Source organism: Siphateles boraxobius, unplaced genomic scaffold (genome assembly GCF_051911475.1).
Source record: "Siphateles boraxobius isolate OS27281-9 unplaced genomic scaffold, OSU_SipBor_1 84, whole genome shotgun sequence".
Lineage (NCBI taxonomy): Eukaryota > Metazoa > Chordata > Actinopteri > Cypriniformes > Leuciscidae > Siphateles > Siphateles boraxobius.
The window spans coordinates 104,440-111,186 of NW_027509213.1; the positions used below are offsets into that span (position 1 = coordinate 104,440).

General features: G+C 33.9%; 1 pseudogene; it reads right to left on the minus strand.

The window, feature by feature from the left end:
• Window positions 1-4,708: 4,708 nt before the first annotated feature.
• LOC143730937 (1-phosphatidylinositol phosphodiesterase-like) lies at window positions 4,709-6,747 on the minus strand (annotated as a pseudogene).

Consider the following 6,747-nt stretch of genomic DNA (forward strand, 5'->3'; position numbering starts at 1 on the left):
ACAACGCATTATGGTTAATGTGTTATCAAAAAATATGTACCCAGGAGTTAAAGTTAACATGGTAACACTAAGTTACACCTGGGGCCTCATTTATAACCATTGCGTACGCACAAAACAGGCCCTGAAAGAGGAAAAGTGTTCGAAACCATTGCATCCACAACATATATTTCTATTAATAATAGACATTTTCTATTAAATGTCTTTTTGGTCACTTTTAGACAGAAAATCTAAAGAAAATTATACATATACAGAAAGATAATACAAATATAATTTCACTCACCGAGCCTATCACATGAAGCAAACATCATCCCTTCTTAAATGTCCGCGCCAGCGAGCGCGTTTGGCTGTTTAGTGAAACTGACGCATATCTAAAACCGTAAATCTTCATTATAAGTCCTAATCATAAATATAGTTCATGTTCACAATAACAGTTTAAATAAATAAAACAATGATTTAAACTTTGTTTTACTTCTGTTGTAAAGATTTAGATTAAATATGCCATTCTGATTAATGTAGTTAAACACTTAAATTAGCCTACATGAAATCCTTACTGAGAAGTTACAACATTTTTTATATTCAATTAATAGAAATATATGTTGTGGATGCAATGCTTTCAAACACTTTTCCTCTGGCATGCTGTGTTTTAATGTTTTAACTAAAGAGATAATTGCTTATGATAATAGCAGATTGCCTGAGAAAATGGTTTCGTGCAAATAGCCTTATGCACAACAAGGTCTATCTGTTTCCATTAAAAACATAAATCAATTAAAAATACTCTTTGGCCAGTATTTTCCTAATGTCTTGTACCGTTAAACATGTTATCACGTGGATGAATAATCATATGCAAATGATATGCAGATGAGGATATGTATAGTAAAACTAGGCGTTGTAAGCTCCATATATGGTTGTTTCGGGGAGGAGACGCATGTGTGCACAATCTTCCGCTAACTGGGATTTATAAAGTGAATTCTGCGCAGATTCTGGCGTACGCACGGTTTTATAAGTCTGAATATTTTTTTGCGTATGCCATTTTTGTCTTTCTGGCGCACGTACACTTTTAGTAAGGATCCTACGCACAGTTTTATAAATGAGGCCCCTGGTGTACTTGTCTGTTACTGATTAAGAAGTTATGTCAAAAAAACAGTTATAACTGCATGAAGATGAATTGTAACACCGGCAAAATTCTGTTTACATCCTGCAAATGTTTGCATATGATTCAAGACTATTAATGCTCTATTTGATGTTTTTCAATATTACGCCGGAGTTATGTTACCGCTGCCATTCTTTCTCCAAAATATACCCTCAACTGTTGTCAAGGCAACACTCCACGTGCGTTGTCAAAACGCCCCCAAGAACAGAGGGGCGGAGTCGGCAAAGCTCATTATCATTTAAAGGCATATGCACTGAAACGGCGTGCTGAAAACAGAGCTGTTTTTGACCAGGTAAAATGAGTGTTTTCTTACAATACTAATGAGAATTTTTAATAAAAGTATCATACAAAGTTTTCATTTGCACCCTAAAGATTCATATTAACATACAAAAATGGCATTTTATGACCCCTTTAAGAGAATATTGACAACCCTTTTAGACCATGCGCCTGGCTCGCTGACCATTCTTCCAGTCGTTAAACTAGCAAAAGTGGATTCGGACACGCCCTAAGTGAACTTGCACCTTTGTGCGCTTTAGACCATGCGCTTAGATCGTTAAAATAGGGCCCTTTGCGTTAAATATCAATATTAGTAAGGATAGTATAATAACTGTATAATTTAAATGTAGGATATACTATTACAAGTATACTACTTGTAATAGTATACTTTAGGTATACTATTACAAGTATACCTAAAGTATATTTGTAATAGTTCCATTTTAGCACAATCAAATATAGGCTACTTCAGTATATCAAGTCAAGTCAAGTCACCTTTATTTATATAGCGCTTTTTACAATATAAATTATTTCAAAGCAGCTTTACAGAGATAACAGGAAAATAATGTTGTAATAGTATTGTCAAAATTAAATGTCCCCTTTAGTTTGACCTCAGCACTATTTGATAACTAAAGTGAATTAAGCACAAAATTACTTGTTCCAATTTTGCAGACTTTAAGTATACCAATTTAGTATACCAACAGTACAATTCCAGGGTAATTATATTAAGTAAATCAATATTTACTACATAAATATGTAATGTATTTGTAGGATACTCACCATAAAATAAATGTATTTCAAATACATTTTAGTATATTTATTTCCCTTTCAAGGGAACTCGAGCTGCGTCAAACGCTGTGGGAACGCCCCTGCGTTGTGCGTCATGAAGCACGTATGGAATCAGCCCTATTTTTCACTAGGGTTGTCATCTCATAAATTACACACGTGGCTATACTCTAGTACTATAAAAACTGATTGTATTTCCATATTTCATATTGTTAATTATTAATGACAATTAAGTATATCTCATGGTTTGGCATGATGTTGTTTTGATGTTTTTATTTGTGAAAGTGCAATTGAGATTTGACATCTATGGCAGATGAGATGTTTTTCAGCAAATAATTATTTGGGCTGCACATCACAAAAAGCTATCATTGTAAATGATTCTGAAAATCTGAAAATTGTGAGTTGGTGATAAAAACAATATTCCAACTGTATTGCAGAGACAGACTTTTGACAATAACTGTTTTCTTCAAGGCAAAACTTAGCTGACCAGACGTAACTGACTGACGAAATTGCTCTCCAAGCTATGCAAAAATGAAGACAGTCAAACATACATGAAGCCTTTTATCACACCACTAGACAGAAATGTTGTTGAACATGTTCAGATAACATTCACAAATGTTCTTTTATCAGCATTTCACGAGTTCACACTTACATATGGGAGTAAAGTTAAATGGAGATGTGTGGAGGAGAGATGCTGCTAAACTGTCAATGGATTGAGGTGAAACGGCCTCTTATCGTTGATTGCTGAGTGCTCTTATCTGAAATTATCTGAACGTGCACCTCCCGAACTTTGTTAATAAAAGGTTAGCTGGAAAAGGAGAACTATAAAACTCAACTGTGGTTCTATTGGATGAAATGGATTAAATTTAAAGAGTTTTTAAAGTTTTGTAAATGTAATATTCATGAATTTGAATTGCATATAAAATTTCCAATTGGATTACAGGTTTAACATAAACAAACAAATTAACTTAATGTGATGCATGTGTCAGTCACGTCCCTTTTTGTACTTTTGATTAACAAAAACAAACAAGTGAACCAATTGGTCTACACAAGAACCTGAAGCTTATTTACAAAATGATTACTTGTAGGCCTAATCCGCAGCCTACAAACGGTCCTGAGCATGTTGATGACAGTCTGGAGCGCAAACTTCCTGGCACATTATGACGTATGCATGGGTGAAACCTCACAAGTGAGCTGTTTACAAAAGAGAGGGAGGACATGTGTTGTATTGTTCTTAAAAATACTTACTTGTGCTTATTTATGATTTTCATTACTTGTCAGTTTTAATCATCACAATTAAATGAAATAAACATTTGAAATATATCAGTCTGTGTGTAATGAATGAATATACAGTAATATCCAAGTTTCACTTTTTGAATGGAATTACTGAAATAAATCAACTTTTTGATGATATTCTAATTGTATGACCAGCACCTGTATAGTAGTCGATGGCAGCTTTCCCGCGAGTGGGTGTGGGTTCAGCGCAGCCAGCGGACACGCCACCTGCGTTTGAGAGCAGAGACTGCTCATTTTTTTAAAGATTTTGATAGCTTATTTTATGTACTTTTTTTATCATTCAAATTTGGCAGGGTGGCTAATAACACATTTTTCTGTGGTGTGACAAATTCGAACACATACTTAATTTGGACTTTACAGGGACTTTAAGGTCTTTTGAAAATAATATTCCTGTCTTTATTTATAAGTCAACTAAATTAAGCATTTACTGACAAGACTGATTTTGTTTTATTTTAGCTTTTGTTCATGGTAAAAGTTAAAATAGGGTGTAATAGAGGGGGGTAACGGAATTCGGTGACCTTTAAAATAGCCTTATCTGATTTAGTGACCCTATACTGTATGACTGTTACTGTTCATGTCAGCCCAAAATTATTTCTACTGTATGAAGCTGAGGAGATCAGACATCTAGAGAGTGAATTTGGAGAACATAGAGGGGTGTAACCGAATTCGGTAACCTTTAAATCATGAAATGCTATCACTGAGATGACCCCTCATGATTTTATCAAGGTCAAACCTCACATAATTTGAATCATTCTAACATGAGTTACTTCATGTTGAGTTCAAATGGAAATTAATATTATTGTTATTATCATTATTAAAAATACAAATTACTTAGGGTATATTTTGAAAAATACATTTGAAACTTGTGTTAAATTAAAACATTCAAAAAACTATATTTATCTTTGCTAGCACTATTTTACATTTTATTACAGTAATTAAATCAAAACATTTGTTAAAAATAATATGCATGACATCATACACATGAAACCAACAAAAAACACAAATTACAATACATACTCATACTAATGTTGTTCCGAAACCCATAAGACAACAACGGATTGTTATTGTTGAAATAACATAACACACCTGAATTATTTATTTTATTTCATTTGCCAGTTTAAAAATTCTCAATTTTCTGATGAAAGCAATGAGAACATAAATTTCTTGATGAACCCATGTGGAAAAAGTAAAGTCTGAAAAATCTTAGGTATACCTATTGAATTCGATGAGCTTTTGAAATCAAGTCAAAACCTGGAAAGTCCATGGCTATGATCCCAAAACAAGGCTTGGGGTTCTTTTTAAATTCCTTTGCAAGATCAACATACAACCAGGGATTGATTTCCCTTGCCAATTCTTTTGGCAATAACCAAAAAAACATAAATGTACCTAAGCTTGTGCCACTCGAGTAGTTCAGACTCAGAGCAGAACCCTTTCTACATTTATGAGCAGCTTCTTTCAGATGATGTTCAATCATTCTCTCTTCGGCTTTAACATTAGTTACTTTATAGTCTCCTTTTTTGTCAGTTTCAGACAAAATAATACCCAGTTTAAAGCCGTTTTTCTGAACAAAAACAATCTTTCCTCTTACTTCACCAATCTTTGGAATTGACGGCTTAACCCAGATATCTTTAGCATTTTTAATCATGTTTTCAACTAAATTCTGAACTTTTCCCTTCTTAGGAAAACTGGGCTTAACTCTGAGAAGCACTACCTCAGTACTGAAGTTACTTAAAAATGTCCTGACTGTGCTGAGAACTTTTGACAATGATATACGTTGGTTAATCACCCAATGCTTAATTTGTAATTTATGTCCAGACACTCTGAGGTCGAAGTAGCGTATCCCAGCCTTTAGCTGGTCCTGTAGTGACCACGCCTGACATTCTGCTGTTGCTCCTCCATAAAGAGCCAAGGCTTCATGAGTACCAGGAATATTGAGGGTAGAAATTAACGTTTCATTATCCAGAGTTTCCATCCAGCCAATTTTATAATTTTCAGTGTTTGAGTGTTTTCTCATCATTAAACACTTTTTGTTGACTACTCTTGTGCAGTCTGTGGAAAAAAATCAGAATACCATGTCAACAATGTCCTTGTCACAAGTTCTTCATCACCAATAAAATGTATAGCTTGAATGTGCTGTAATTTTCTTTGGATAAGTGTCTGCCAAGGGCCAAATTAATAAATGCAAAGGGAAATACAGTAACAGACTTCAGCTTAGAGTCAAAAACTAGAGGAATCCAAAAAGAAATCAAATTTAGTCTGGCAGGAAGGCAGGCTCTTAATCAGGCTACTTTTGAATGGAATTCAGTGGAGATTCTGACATCAGTGGTGCAAAATGAAATTTGATGTGAAATCCTATTCCTTTTTTACAACATCCGAATGAACCTCACATGGGCAGGTAAGGACATCATTACATCATCAACCTGCCCACAGGAATTCACAATGAACATAATAATGTAAGAAACTGAAAGCATGAGGACACAGATAAGAGCTGTAAAAATAACTTTATATTAAATTCCTTACTGAGCACTTGTGGTGATCAGTATTTAATATAAGTATAAATTAACATTCCCTTTTTGTATTAACCAAACCCCAACAACCTACCCTATTTTGGAATATAAAAAATACATTAATTAATGTTTTTATACTCACAGCAGCATCAGGAAACACAGGATTTTCCCATGAACCCCTATCTTCTAAATTGTCTGAGGTTAGCACAGAATAAAAAAATACATTAGTACAAAACTGCATTTACAAAGAGGTTTTACAGAGGTAATATCAATGTATTTACGCCGAAATTATAGTTGGAGGAAATTGGTCATTTTTTATTATTATTACTTTTCTTTCTTTTTTTTACTGAAAAATTAAATTTCATGACTACATTAAATTTAGCTGACCTTTTAAAACAATTGTTACTGTTACTACAACAACAAAAAGATAAAATAACCTTGATGGACTTAACACTTAAAATGGTGTTGATTGCTGCCTTGTTTTAGTTCTGGTACAAGTAGAGGGAGCAATGAGAACTCGTTGATATCATGTGATTGGTCATTGGCCTGATGTATATTTGCATACAATGGCCGCTAAATAGTTGTACATTTAAGCCTCACTTAAAGTTTATGAATGTCCTTGCATGGGTACTCTGTACGTGTGTTGGCTTAATGTTTTACAGTTTTACTCAGTCGTTTTGGTGCTTTTCTCAGATCACAATTTGAAATTCTCAAAACTTCTTGTTCAACCTCCAT